Below are 15,087 nucleotides of genomic sequence, written 5' to 3'. Positions count from 1 at the left end.
AATGCCCCTACAAGGGAACCTGACTTTGAGATGGAACAGATGAAGAAGCTGACTAAGGAAGCTCAGAAGATCTTCACGGAAGTCTCTACTGCAGGTAGAAGGGATCTAATTGAGCCGAGAATGGATCCCTCTATGATTACCACCTTTTTAGAGACATGTATGAAGTTCCTGTACGATAATAGAGCCATTAAAGGACTACAAGAGATGATCACTAAGTGAGCAGGGTTAGGGGAGCCGTGCGTAGTCTGGAAATTGAGAAAACACGCTTTGCACACCGGATGGGGAGATGCGAATGACAACACAAATCGGCGAGTACGAGATGGACCAGGTCATTCTGGATTTAGAATCAGATGTGAACGTGTTGCCTAAGAAAACGTGGTAACACATGGGTAGGTCTACACTACAATGGTATCTGATTCAACTACGGATGGCCAACCAGCAGAATATCTCACCGATGGGAAGATTACAAGGGGTGATAGTGGACATCAAAGGCGTCAGTATGCAAATAGACTTTGAGGTGATAGAAATTGTTGATGACAGCAATCCCTACCCTGCATTGCTAGGGATAGATTGGGCCACGGACATGAATGGGGTCATTAACTTAAAGAGACGAAAGATGACATTCGAGAAACAGGCTATATGTGTAGTAGTTCCATTGGACCCCGCCGAAGGCGCACGCTACACTGAACCTGTGCTCAAGGAGGACAACGATGATGAACTGGACTACATCTACCGAATAATAGTACAAGACCAAGACTAGGTGAATCAAACAGTGGTCAAGAGAATCTCATGGGAATGCGATAGTTCCTGCACATCGGATTCTGATGAAGAAACTGAGCGGTGGCAGAACCGATTGCAGGAGGTCACGACATTAAATTGTAATATGATGGTTAGATCACTATGACACGTAACATCCCAAGCAAGGGAACTGCCAACTGAGGAGGGCACCATGCACACGGAGGAAGCTATAGATCACTATGAAGAGATGCGACTGGAACGGACATGGCACGGTGCACAACTAGGGGCGTTGTGTGCAACGACTAAACTAGGGTGGAATACACCTCAGGAGACTCAGAGGGCTGGGCACGGATATAGAATATGGATGCATGTACGAGTTAAAGGACAAACACCCGCCCACCGCAGGGGGTGCAGATAAATGTTGTGCGAGCACCCACCTGACCAAGAACTAAAACTATGAGTCTGTCACGACAGCAAGAGAAGCGATGCATTTCAGCTGTTCACGCCAATGCGATCGGGACAACAGGGGGAAGCATGCATAGCGTTCACACAAGAAGATGAGCCCATGAGAACCTGCACATGACAAGGGTTCGATGGAATTATCAAACCAGCAGCAACTGAAATAGGGCAAAGGTGATGAGACGGGATGAAACCGAGCGGACTGAAGCAACTTCCCCGATGTAACAGAGGTCAAAAACAAAGTAATTCAAGGGTTGCTTGAAGTCATTCGGCACGGCAGTCGTAGGCTTTGCAAAATTAATGAAGAATAGGCACAATTGGAGAGGAAAAGTGCAATGTTGGATGAGGAGATCCGCAAAATACAAATGGCAGTCACACAAACAGGCAGCGCAAATGTGCAAATAAGGAGCCTCGACCTGGCCGGCCCTCCTATGATACTAGAACATGCTATAACCCTGCTATCATGGTTGCCATGGCACCTTACTCAATAGCGGAGCATGAAACGTGTGGCACAACTTGCTTTAAAGGTACGCGAAGGGTGCCCGCAGCCCGGGCTAGCAGGGAGACGGAAGGATCAAACATAGTGTCTGACCACCTAACTATCTATAGGAAGCCCAGTCTCAGTGCTCCACGTAGTTGGAAGAGGGAGTAGGACAATAAAGAAGTCTGTGACAGGTTGCATGATTTGGACGTGGTGCGTTGGGACAGTAGGAAGCAAAGAACGCATTCGCGTACCAAGGAATACACTGCCATGTGGGACAGATGGTAAGCGACTGTTGTAGTTACTATTCATGATAAGATGTCCCATTTAAGACACCGATGAGTGGGCGGTGGGCAATTAAGACATAGGGGTAACCGCCAAGATCACATTAATGAGCAAGTGAAGGAGCACACAATAACGCTTGGTCATTCGAACAATAGGATGCCCTGGGTCCAAATCGAGAGGAGCAATATGAATGAAAAACTGATGAAAGAAAGCTCATTGTTTCAAGAATTGCCACAGGAAATACGAGAGTCAGTACTCAGGTCGTTAACCCCCACCAAGGAGGTTCCACAGAATCCTATGCCACAGGTAGCCGAAATCTCTAAATCACCTAGGACGTCATGGACCAAGAAGGATACCCAGATACCAAGACCGGTAAGGATGTCGCCATGAAATCCACTATTTAGCAAGCTCACAATGGAAGAAAAGGGCAAAGCTATTACTATTGAAAGCGACAAGGAGGAAGAGGGACCTCCGACCTATGTTGAAAAAATAGAACTAGACCAAGAAGGCGAAGAAGATATCCAGCTAGTAAGATGACCCAAGTATGTTCCTCCAAGAAAAGGGAAGGCTAAGGTCCCTACAAATATGGATGACGTTGAAAAAATACTCATCACCCCATCCCTTCCTAAAGAGGTGCCGCTCGAAGGATTGGTGGCCGGCCGCGTCGCGACTATGAAGTTTGAAGACTGGGACCTTGCAGATACCAATAAGTTTCCCCATTTGGAGACCAACAAACTAATGAAACAAAGGGTGGAGGGAACTGTTATGACACTTAAGCTGAGGAAGTGGCTACGATAGGTGGAGGAAGCTGGGTTACTCTATCTCCTGTCCATTCCACATTTTCAACGGCCCCCCATCACAATATTGGTCATCCAACAATTGCTCTGTTTAGTACACGATGGATACTTAAGGATAGATAAACCTGTTCCCATCACGGCCGAAATTATTCACAATATCATGCAGCTTCCCTATGAAGGCAAGGAACCCATGGAAATAGTTGTTATGAGTGGAGATGTGACGATGATGGAAACCTTGAAAAGGAAATACAATTTGGAGAAGAAGCAGCGAGGGTATGCTATTGACATTATTCCGAACAAAGGGGTTCGCGTTGCTACACAGTTGCTGGCATGAAAAGTGATGTGGAAATGTCGCACCAACAAAATCCCAGCAATAGTCATCGCACTAGCAGAGTGGTGCGCGGAAGGGGAACAGTTTAATTGGGTGCAGTTTCTCTGTGATGAATTCCTAACCAATTGCAGGGAGGTCCAAGAGGAGGGTAAGACCTTCCATGATCCAGGTGGATGTTGGTGGCCACCCACCTATCCCATTTGGACCCCCACAACTGTCTCTTTTAGTTTTTCACTTTCCTTAATTATAGTGCATTTTACTATTTTTAGCAGTTTTTCGGGTCCTAAACTTCCGGAGCCGTTTTGAGGCCCTAAACGGCGTTTTTTGGGAAATCCACCGCCAACGTTTTTTTTGATAAAAATCGTCTTTTCCGTCATAGTCCTCGGAGACATCTTTCCAACGGGCTATCATGCGTGTCAAACGGAGATAAGACGACCAATTCGCGACCCCGGGAAGTTGGTTGTCCAACTCACCCCAAAACGGGGCCCACAATTTGGCGTTTCATCTTCTAGGGTTAGGTTTTGGAATGTGAAGGGCTTTCCATTGTTTCTCAATAATAAATAGGCCTTCGAGCCTCATTATAAAGACAGTTCGAAACAGTTCAGAGGCATGTAGCCGACACATCTCTTCTCAGAGATAAGCTACCATCGCCCTAGCTGGGTTATTTCTATTTGTAAGCATATTTCAGTATTCTCCATTAATGAAATGAAATATTATTTCCGCTGCATCTCTATTTTTATGGTTATCGCATCTCTGTATTTATGGTTATCTCTGTAATCTATTGCGTTCCTGCTTAAATCCGGATCATTCCACTATGCATGGTTATTGATATCCATCATGTTGTTTACAAGTGAACTACCCGAGGACAGCCAGTTCCCTTCCTTGGACCAGGATTGGCTAGAAGCTGCCAAATACGCATCGCTCTAGGCAGTGACGGACGCTGCAAGCATCCACAGCATCAAAATTTTATGGATACTAATGGAAGCAAATGTCCAACAATGGATCAACCAGCAACCCCATCTATCCAACGAGACATATGACAGTGTAAATAACATCACCAAGTTTAAGGTAGACATGCACTATGTATACATCCGGGCACGCAAGGACCTAGACCAGACGTGGTCCACACTCCCCTTCATTGCCATTGATAAGGTTGTCTTTTCGGTATTGCAGACCTGGCCACTAAAGTGGCGCGAACCCGATGCGATGTGGCACAATGAGACCACTATCCAAAAATAGAAGGTTGAAGCTAAGTGTGTCGCACAACAAAAGAGGAATGAACAGCATGCTGCAAAAGTACGGGTGGCTAGGGAGGCAGCGCAAACTTCTACAGGTAAAACACCCACAGAAGGGGCTACGACGACAAAGGATGCAAGCGGTCCGAAGGTGCCCACAGAGATGGCCACAGACACAAGGATGGAAAGAATGCTGCTAATCACCATGGGGGCACCCTTAAAACAGCTGCAGCCGACAGAACGGACGAAGCCATGAAAGAAGGCCAAGGTGTCCAAGTGGGACGGAGAACTGACAACATTGACCAAGGGTGACCTAGGTGACATAGGGGACACAATTCACAAATCCACCCAGGAAGCAATCGATGATGCCATGTCAGAGCAACAGATTGTGTTGGGGGCACTCCACATGCAGATACAGGAACTTGGGACATGGGCCTCGTAGTCGAGAACCATCACTACTCATGAAGTTACGGGTATGTCATCCACTGAGCAGCTGCTAAAGGCCCAAATGGCTAATACTATCGCGATCCCAGCAGGAGCGTTGATAACAAAAAATGTGGTGGACAGAGCTAAGGTGGGTTGGCTTACAGGGCTTGGATTAAATTTGGCTGCCCTCCTATGCGAAATCTTGTACCAGCTTTAGGATAGTGCAATGATGGAGCTCCGCGTCAGGGAAGGACGCGTGGAACAAGTACTCAGCGAACAGAAAAATAATATAGAACAGTTGAGCCTCCAACGGGACGAAGTGGTCACACAGAGCCAACAGTTGGCGCAACTAGTAGGGGAAGCATGTTCGCGTGCCCTTGAGCTGGAGATTGCGGCTGAGTTGTCTATTGGCATACGAATCCACAAGATGGCTAGTGGGTTCCATGAAGTAAAGGAGGAGGCCGCAAGTATTCAGTTGGCTCTCAGCTTGTAGATCGCAGAGCTGAAACTCAAAGCATAGCCTTCTACACCACCGGAGGTCACCAAACAACAGAGAAGCACCATTCAATCCGGACGAGAAACAATAGCACATGCTATGCATGAGTGCTCTGATGTGTTGGATCAATCACTTAGTATGCTCACATCCCTATAGGAGGATCCCACCTTAAAATGGTTGGAAACAAAGGCACGAGAGCTACAGAAAACCTATGATAATGTCAGGGGGACCGCGCAAACGCTTGTTATTACGCAGCATCTGGCCAAATGAGGGAGGCTCAGGCCCTTAAGATACAGGCTGATGCCGCTCGACAGAAAGCGGTAGTGATTAAAGAACGGCTTCAGCCTTGGCTCGACGAAGTGTTCGCAGTTTCCACCACCATTGAGTGAAATATGGCCCACATGTAGGCAACATATGCAACTGGATAGGCGCCTGAAGCAAATACTATGCATCACTGGCTCACATAGAACAAGTACAGTAGATGGCAGAAGATTTTGTTGCAAGTGCAAGCGAAGCACAGAAGTTGTTGGATGACCTCTGCGCAAAGATGGCCACACCAGCCGAGTGACTCAGGATGAGTCACATTGATTGTGTTGGGGGCCTGTTGGGTAGCGGAGGCCCCACGTAATGGTTTTGGGACCTAAAGTCCACAATTTTGGGAAAAAGTATGGTAAAGACTCTGCGAAGGGCATGGAGCGCGAATTGTAATAAGTCAAGTCAAAGGGTTGTCTGCCCAAGAATAATGTAAAATAATAAGGAGTGAGTCAGCCTGCCCATGGTCCGCGGACCATGCGAATGTATAAATAGAGTAAGGCTCTATGGATAGAAGTCAGTTTTTTGAGAAGTCTTTGTCTTCGGTCTTGGTGTTATGGTTGTGTGAAGATAGTATTTTCTGAGTCTGTAAGTCCAAGTCAAGGGTGTTTGTAGATAGATAGAGTCCGCAGCTATGTGCGCAGACCCCTGCAGCTGAGTACGCAGGGTAGATCTAGTTGTATTGGAGAAATATTTTAATAAATATAAGTGGTTTCTGAAGTATCGCAGATCTATTGTGTTCTGATTTATGCATTTGTTATATGAGTTTATATCTTGTTATAAATGTGTGCACTGGGTTTTATTGTTAAATGTTTTCTTAAAGACTATAATCAGAAGATTAGATCTATAATAATTTCATTAAGAAGAAAGTACCCCTGCACAGATCTTCGCAAAATCCCGATAATAATCCAGAGTAGTGCGTGGCCACAAATAGTTCGTGACCCCTCCAGACCACATCAAGACATCCCAAGGTGCGGAAACCTAGTTTCAGCACCCTCCCCTACTACCTCAGATGAGACCTCAGTCCATGCTCTGCAAACTGTTGCCGAAAGGGCCGATAGCTGCAAGATTTGTTTGGCTAATAATTCTTCCGAGCCTAGTTCAGGGCCCAATAATCCAACAAAAGGCCTCCAAAAAAATTGAGTTTTCCAACCTCACTCAGAAGCATTGTGTTTGGTAAAAGAAATTTTTGAGACAGAAGTTTTTGGGAATAGAATATTTTGCGGGTCAGCCTACCATCACCATGGTATGTTAGGATGTTTATCTTAGTTTTGAGCCTTTCTTTGCCGAATGAATTTTAGAATCCAGGATAGAGGCGATCTCAAGTTTCATTCCCAAAGGCTTAGGAATCCCTTGACCGGTTTTGGTGGGATACACGGTAAAGCCTGAGGGAGAAATCTCAGTTTAGGGCCTAGTGATCTGGGTTTTTATTGCAGTAAATCCTGAGAGACTGGTCCCAGTTTAGGGCCTAGTGTTCTGAGATTGGATTGCAGTAAAGCTTAAGAGACAAGGAGACATAAAATTCCTCAAGCATAGTGATGGATTCCGGATGGCATTCCAAGTTTGATCCGGTTGTGATTAGAGCACCGGATTTGGTGTGATCACGGTTTGGTGAGGGTGGACGTGGTTTAACCTCTAGATTCCCTTGGTTACTCTTGGATTGGTTGTTCTATGAGATCCCACATTCATACTTAGAATATAGCACAGGGGTGACTAGTTGAAAGAGAGATTTGGTTCAGCCATGTCTATGGTCGGGTGGTACGTGGAAGTCCCGAAGCTGGTCAAATTTTCCTATGATTAATAAAAGCTAAGTTATCTTAATTTTTCACTTGTTTATATGTGGATTTGATGGTTGTCATATCTCTGATATTTATATGGTTTTATGCTGGCTATAAGAATGGTTAAATGACTAGTTCATCTCATGTTTATTTCATGTATTTACTTGTAATTGTTAAATGGATGGATGCAAGACCTAATTGATGATATAATAATTCAATGAAGAAGGTGGTGATCCTTTTGGTTTTGTTTCATAATTTCGTTCAGTCATTTATGCTCTATCTTGTATCCTAGACCTGTAGGTTGCATTGATGCCAAGTGCTTGACAAAATGTCAGTCCCGGTTGGGGATGCTCATGCATAGTCCTGAGGTTGATTTTTTATTTTTTTTATATTCTCATCATGTCTTTGATGGATTCTAAAGGTTATAACAAGTTTTGGGCAGAGGTCGAGATTCTTGTCTAGAAAAGTAGCTCAAATCCCGAGGACGCTGCCATAGGTTTGCTGGAAAAAGTATAGGGGCCATTAAGGGAATTTTGAGGTCTAAAATGGGCCTCCTAAGGAAATTATAAAATAATAGTGGAAATAATGAAATAAGATTAGATTACATCATCAAATTTAAGAGGGAGAAAAGAAAAAATTGTTTTTTCAACTCATATTTTCAACTTATCTCCCTATGGGTTTACTCAAATTTTGAGAGGCAACACTCATTGGATGCATAATTTGATTCCTCATCCAAGGAGTACCCATGTTTCATACTTTCGATGGACCCTGCTACACGAAAAATGATAAATACATGAAAAACATGATTGCAATCACGTTTTTTCATGTATTTCTCATTTCCATCCCGTCATTCTCGAGGCTTCTAGTTAGAGAATCTTCTCCTCCACTTTAGGGAAAAATTCTTGAAGAGGTTCAACGCGAGTTTTCCTTATATAATTTTGTCTCGCAACACTAGGTCATAATAGTGCAACAAGTTACCAGCATGGGTCTCCAGTGGTGCAAAATGCGTTGATCCTGAAAACTAGGTTTTTGACAAGTTTTCTCAGAAACTCTTTCAAGGCAATTTTTCTTCTCTTCTTCAGGGATGCTTCTGTATATGTTTCATGGTGAATACACTGATATCTTTTTTCATTTTGATGCTTCAGGATATTGGATGGGAAGTGTGACAAATACTATGTAAGAGATACTGTAACCAGTATCATGAAGGGAGTATATAGTCCTACCTTAGTGTAAGCATGGAGTTTGCTGAGGAAAAAGTAGTAGATCAAGAAAATGGAAGTGAAGAGACACCCAATTGATGGTGCATGGTTATAGTGAATTTTTTACAAATAGAATATGTGGAAAGGATTTTTTTCCATTGTACCCTGATTTATAAAGTTAAATTCAAAATTGACCAAAGTTTTGGACAACATATGGAAGAGCATAAATCAGTAGAATATTGGGTGAATTGTGTTATGGTTGAAGTGGTTTAGCCAAACAAATCCCACACTACCAGCCCTTTCAGTAATAGTCCACAGAGCGCGTACTGAGGTCTCACCCGAGTAAGTATGGGAGGGTGCTGGAACCAGGTTTCCACACCCTAGGGATGTCTTGATGAGGTCTAGGGACGTTCGCGAACTGATCTTGTGCACTTGTACTGCTTCACGTAGCTATCCGACCTTCGCGTAGCCCTTGTACCGAGTGCAAAGAGGAATTGTCCAGATCCCTTACCCTTAGTATGTTATTATTATAGATCTGACTTAATTCAGTAATTCTCTATCAATCATTCAATATTCATAATAAGTGTGCACAACCATAAACCTCAGAGAGATGCATAAAACCATAACAGAAGAATGAGCACACTGATCTACAAGCAGATGCACAATATTTTAGAAACACTTATTTTTTATTAATATTTTTCTTCGTTACAAACCCAACTCCACCTGTGCACTCAGCTGCAAGGGTCCGCTCCATCATTAACTCGTAGCTGCGACACATACGCTCATCATGTTGAATTGTGTTGTGTGTTTTGTCTCATCCAGAAAGACCTGTCCAACATCCAACGGAATAGTCCACAAAAAATGTGACCCTCATTACAACTAATGAACAAGGGAAGATCCATCTACCATCCAGCAGAATATTCCACAATAGATGTGACGGTCATTATAACCAAGGAGTAAGGAAAGGATTGTCTAGTGTCCTACGGAATATTCCACAAGGATGAGACAACGGTGACAACCATTATAGCACATTTCCTACAATATCAGCACTAAAATAACCGAAATAGTTCAACTATCTTAGTACATGTGAAAACAAACATGAAATATAAATGCTCATAGAATAGTCTGAAAAAAATCCATAAGTCATGCATAGAAATGTGCTCGCTTGAAAAGGCTTCTATAATCAAGAAAAAGTTCCAAGGCACATGTTTACATTGTACATCACTAGCCCCAGTAGTGGGAAATTGGAGCCACTCCTTGCTCCTCAAAGAACTAACTGAAAATCACTATGATTTGTGGGAGGAGCCAAGGCGAAAGGTCCTTTGCACATAAAATGAGGGGGTATATATAACCAAAGGAGTGATGCCTACCCCTTGTGACTCTTTGACTTCCCTCATGACTGTTCAACTTCCTATGACTTTTAACTTACATTACTCTTCATATTCATGTGTGTCCATTGAACTTTCACTTTACAATACATTTTATTTACAATATTCATGGCCCACAATGGTGATGTAGCATGTGAAAACTCATGACACGACTTGACATGACACTACTAACATGGATTGGTTTGATGATGTGGTAATGTCAAGCTATTGTTGTTGCTGAGTGATAGATGTGTTCTTGGATGTGATTTCTCTTCTCCTCTGCATAGCTTGATGGTGTGGGATCTTCAATGATATTCGTTCTTTGGAGGTGGTTGTTATAGACTTTTTTGTGCCTTACAGCATAGAGCATGAAATGTCAATAATCTAAGGGATCCAAAGTCCCTAAACAAGTTGTTTTTACCCTTAGGGGAACAAGGTCAGCAAACCACAGCACTACAAATCAGTTCTCCACTGAAAAATACTCAAAAACAGGTCAATTCTAGATCAAAGCAGCTGCTCCAAAGGCTACCTGCGCTGCATAGCAGGTGCAACAAAGGCTACCTATGTTGCATAGCAGGCAGAACAAAGGCTACCTGCGTTGAGCGTACTTGGACATGTGGAGGAATCTTTTTCTCAAAGTGCCAGTGCCCAGGAAGCTTCCGGAAAGACACTTGATCATAAGATTCGCCTAATGATGAGTTAAGAGCTTCTAAAACTCCAAGTGGAAGACAGAAACTCCAAGTGAAGAACTGAAGGACAACTGGAGTTGAAGAGGACAACAAGTCACACATCAAGCTGGCTTATCTTCACTCCAAAACTCTATATAAGGATCTCATCCCATGGGATCTGGGAGGCCGGAATTTAGTGCAAAGAATTGCTGTTGGTTTACAGTTGTGAGCATTGGGTGATTGCTTGAGGGAGGTGAAGAAGAGATTTCTCTCCGTCGGGAAGGTGATGCTGGATTGGACCTCTCATGGTTGTATCACCGCCTGAACCTTACTTCCATATATTAATAAAGCATTTGAGGTTCTTCTATTCACATGTGTTTCAATGGTGTATTGTCTTACTTGCGTCTTTGATTTATGCTAATCCTTGAATCAATTATGAATGCATGCCTCTTGTAGTTTCCTTTTCTTGTCTTATTTGCAAGATCTCGTGTAGCTGGGCCCGTGAAAAGACTTGGAGCTGGGAGCAAGCGGCAATCAAAGGAGATTGGATCGACCATTTGCGCAAGACATCGGTAAGTGGATCTCTTCCTTCTATCTCTTGCATGTCATAAAGAAGAAACTTTAGATAGCTTTGCTTTCAGCTGTTGCTAAGGAACTGTCACCCTTAGAGTGGGTTAGGGTCATTCCGAGTTGGATACTTTCCCCCACAACAGACTGGCGACTCCGCTGGGGATTGTGTCTTGTTGGTAGCTTGTGTTTATTGCTATTCATTTCTTAAACAAAAGAGTACCGAATCGAACTGCATGCGAGTCCTTCGAATGCAAAGTAGAGGGCAGCTACTCTAGCCCAGTGCTGGGCCTGTTTATGATTTGAAGATCAGATCCACGAGGACTCTTTTTAGCTCTTTGTGATAGTGTTCATCTTCCTTTAATCATCCTCTAGTGTATACTTGACTGACAGCCTCTGATTTGGCCAAAAACCGCTCATTTTTTAGCAAACTGTGACCCGGAATCTGAGAGAGACGTGACTTGTCTCATCAGTGCAGCTGCCACAAAGGCTACCTGCACTGCAACGCAGGTCCCGAAGGGGCTACCTGCGTTGCATCTCAGATCCACAGTGCAGCACCTGCGCTGATCCAGTTTTGCCTTATGCAACTTGGATTCTCCACTGTCTGTTGCCCAGTTTTCAGTATTGTTTTTGTAGCCAGTTGTCAACCTGTATACCCAGCTGAAACCACTTCTCTTTGCCTTCATTCCGCCTCAGTTGTATGAAGAAACCGTGATTGTTCTTATGGTATTTCTTGCTGTCATTCACAGTTTCCCATAGCGAAAGTGAACTAGTCTTGCTATGACCTCTTGAATCTAGACCTGTGAGAAAGTGTCGTTGTGATTCTAAGAGTTAGTTTATTGCTGTTCATAGCTGCTTGAGCATTTGCTTTCGTTATATGGTTCGAATTTCAGTATTTCTTGTGTTGAAACGAGTGAATATTAAGGTGTTCTTTTGATTACTGGACAAAAACTTGTTTTCTTTCACTTGAAATTGAATTCGAAATTATACAACAGCTTTCTTTTTGTAATACATCAACATTAAGGAAGAAGAAAAGAAATACTTGCATTGTGCATGTGCATTTTGACAGTTTGCATGTCGATTTAGGAAAAGTGCATCAGTGTGTGCTCTATGATCTGTTTGAAAAGATGATGTCTTTCTTTTCCTTCAGTAGTTAAGGTTTTCATAAGTTGAAAGAATTGAAAAAGCTTGCTTATCATTCTTAGACTGCATTTAGGAGTTGTATCATACATCACGTGGTGATCCGTAAAGGCAAACTGCTAAGCAAGATCAACCTAAAAAGAACTGAATTTATCTAACAACGCTTTGAAACATAACGAAACACAGTAGAGGTCTAGGTAGAGACGTGAACCGGCGTCGTTAAACATAGTGACTGTTGATCTCTACGAAGGGGGGTGATTCCTCCTGAGGGACGATAGCACTAATACGGACTTGTGCCCCCGCGTACCGTCGCGTATATTGGGGGACCCCTATAGGAACAAAGCCTTTATCCATAGGAAGCCGTGTCGGGCGCCCTACTGATCGCGATGCAGTGAACACAGCATTCACGAAGATCGACCACTCGTACCGTAAAACGTATTCTGTGGTTTCGCGAAAGGTTTGGCACACCCTTGCCTAGAACTCCAGAGTAGTTTCTTTTGGCCTTTTTCAAACTCTATAACTGAAAAAGTCCATCCGAGCATTTGTCACTTCGGGCTCGTTAATACATCGAAGGAGACTAGAGTCATCTTTAGCTTTTTCTCGACTCTTAAAACATGAAAAAGCAAGTTGTGTCTTAAAAGCTTCTAAAATTAATTCAATTCGAAAACACATTTTACCCTGTGCATTGTTGGTTGATCAAGTAATCTGCAATCGTGGAAGAAAGTCAATCGATGAACCGTCGTTCGCGGAGGAACACGAGACAAACGTCTTTGTCCCCGGAATCGAAAACAACCCGGGCAAAGCGACCTCGTTCAACTGGTTCCAAATCTCCTGTCAAAGTTAGAACAAGTGTTCCAACGACATCTGAGGTTCCAGTTACTCCAAACATTTCTGGAAACCCTGCCCCTATTGAAGAAGTTCAACAGCCCCAGAAGGACAGTAACACTGATCCTAGTCTGAAAGCAAATACTTGTGTTACTGAATCAGGTCCATCAGTGATCGGTTCAGAGAGTCTTGCTCCTCAAACAACTGTCGCTGTCGAAACAACCCCTTCTTCGGCACCAGAGATATTCTACGGACCTGACGGTCTTCCTCTTCCACCCGGTCTGATCGCAATAGAAGAGATTGTAGAAGATCCACAAGCAACTGCTCCAACACATTTTGGAGCAGGGATCATTCTACTTCCTACTGCATCAGAAGCTAGCCTATCACCCAGAGAAGTTCCTGAAGAATCACTAGGCAATCTACTGGATAGACTCAAAATGTCTGAACAACCGTCGACATCCAGGACTGTGCCAAATGACACAGCGACCGCAGAACTCCCTGGGGTCATTCCGACAATGTTCGCCGGCACACCATCTGTCCCTAACTCTCAACAGCTTGCGGGGGTCCCTTCGGGGGCCATGATGACAGTATGGTCTGTTCCTGTTTGTTCTCCCGGGATAATACCCGGTAACTCCTATGTTGGAACTCAACAGATTGATCCTTTTGGAAATCCGTTGGGGCAATCCGGTCCTCGAGGTGTAATAAATCCTCTCGGTTCCGAACCACCACCGTATGGGGGGCAATATGCTTTCTCATTACCCCCTCCAGGAGGTTACCCATACAGGAGTTCACAACCATACTCAGGTTATACTGGAATAACTACAAGTGGTTGGATACCTATGCCATCCTAGCAACCAAGAGTTGTGTATTCTATGCAACAACAGATGCCTGTGACGAACATCCCGACGACACCAGCAATTGTGACTGTGTCGCAAGTTCAAACGATACCTGTTACATGTCAACCTCAGTTTTCTCAGGTTGTAATGCAACAACCCGTTGACCCTGCAACCCAACCGCAATCGCCGGCTAGCGAGGCATCACAAACACAAACGGGTACCCTTACCCCTAATCTTGGCCCAGTGGTAAGCATAGCACAACAACCAATGGCGTCACAACCATGGTTAGTGCAGTATCAACAACCGCAGTTCCAGCAAGTGTACCAAGGTACCGAGCAGCAAATTTTTGCGAATAATGGACAACCGTACCTACAATACGGTCAAAACCAACCACTCTACGGTGGAGTAGTCCATCAACCGTATCAGTCATATCAGCATCAATTACATTATGCTGGTATGCAAAGACCAACTGCTAAGGCGATTCCATCGTACCCTGGGTACGCTTCACCTAACTTGAGTCAGCAGCTGCCATTCGTGGCAACTCTGGAGTTACCCGATCTACATCGGTTGACAAACGATCCTATTGCCTACGCCCCTTGGTGGCCCATGATTCCTCACAAACTTCCATCGGACATTCCTAAATTCAATGGAAATCCAGGTGAAGACCCGTCGAATCATGTCATGACCTTTCATCTGTGGTGTTCATCGAACACCCTGAACGATGATTCGATAAGACTTCGCCTCTTCCAGAGGACATTGACAGGTCCGGCGGCTAAATGGTATATAGAATTGCCAAGAGCCTCTTTCGACAATTTCAGCTCCTTAGCCACGACTTTCTTAACCCATTTTCAATTACCAATCAGGTATGAAACAGGAACCGAGATACTGACCAACTTCAAACAGACGACAGCTACTCACATATCTGATCATATACATGAGTGGCGGCGCCGTCGTAGGATGGTGAAAACATACGTTCCTGATCAGCTACTAGCTGAATGGTTTATAAAGTCACTGCTTCCAGCTATAACGGAGGATGTGGCCAAGGGAGGAGTCGTAACAGAGGAGCAAGTCATTGCTCGTGCTCAATATTTAGACTTGGTATATACTCAGTCTGGCACGCTCTATGACAAAATACCTGATGCCCCCA

The sequence above is a fragment of the Pinus tabuliformis genome, chromosome 2_2, assembly GCF_031772625.1.
Source record: "Pinus tabuliformis cultivar Carrire ecotype Pingquan chromosome 2_2, CPIR1, whole genome shotgun sequence".
NCBI lineage: Eukaryota > Viridiplantae > Streptophyta > Pinopsida > Pinales > Pinaceae > Pinus > Pinus tabuliformis.
The sequence above is the reverse complement of the archived record's forward strand: the minus strand, read 5'-3'. Positions refer to the sequence as shown.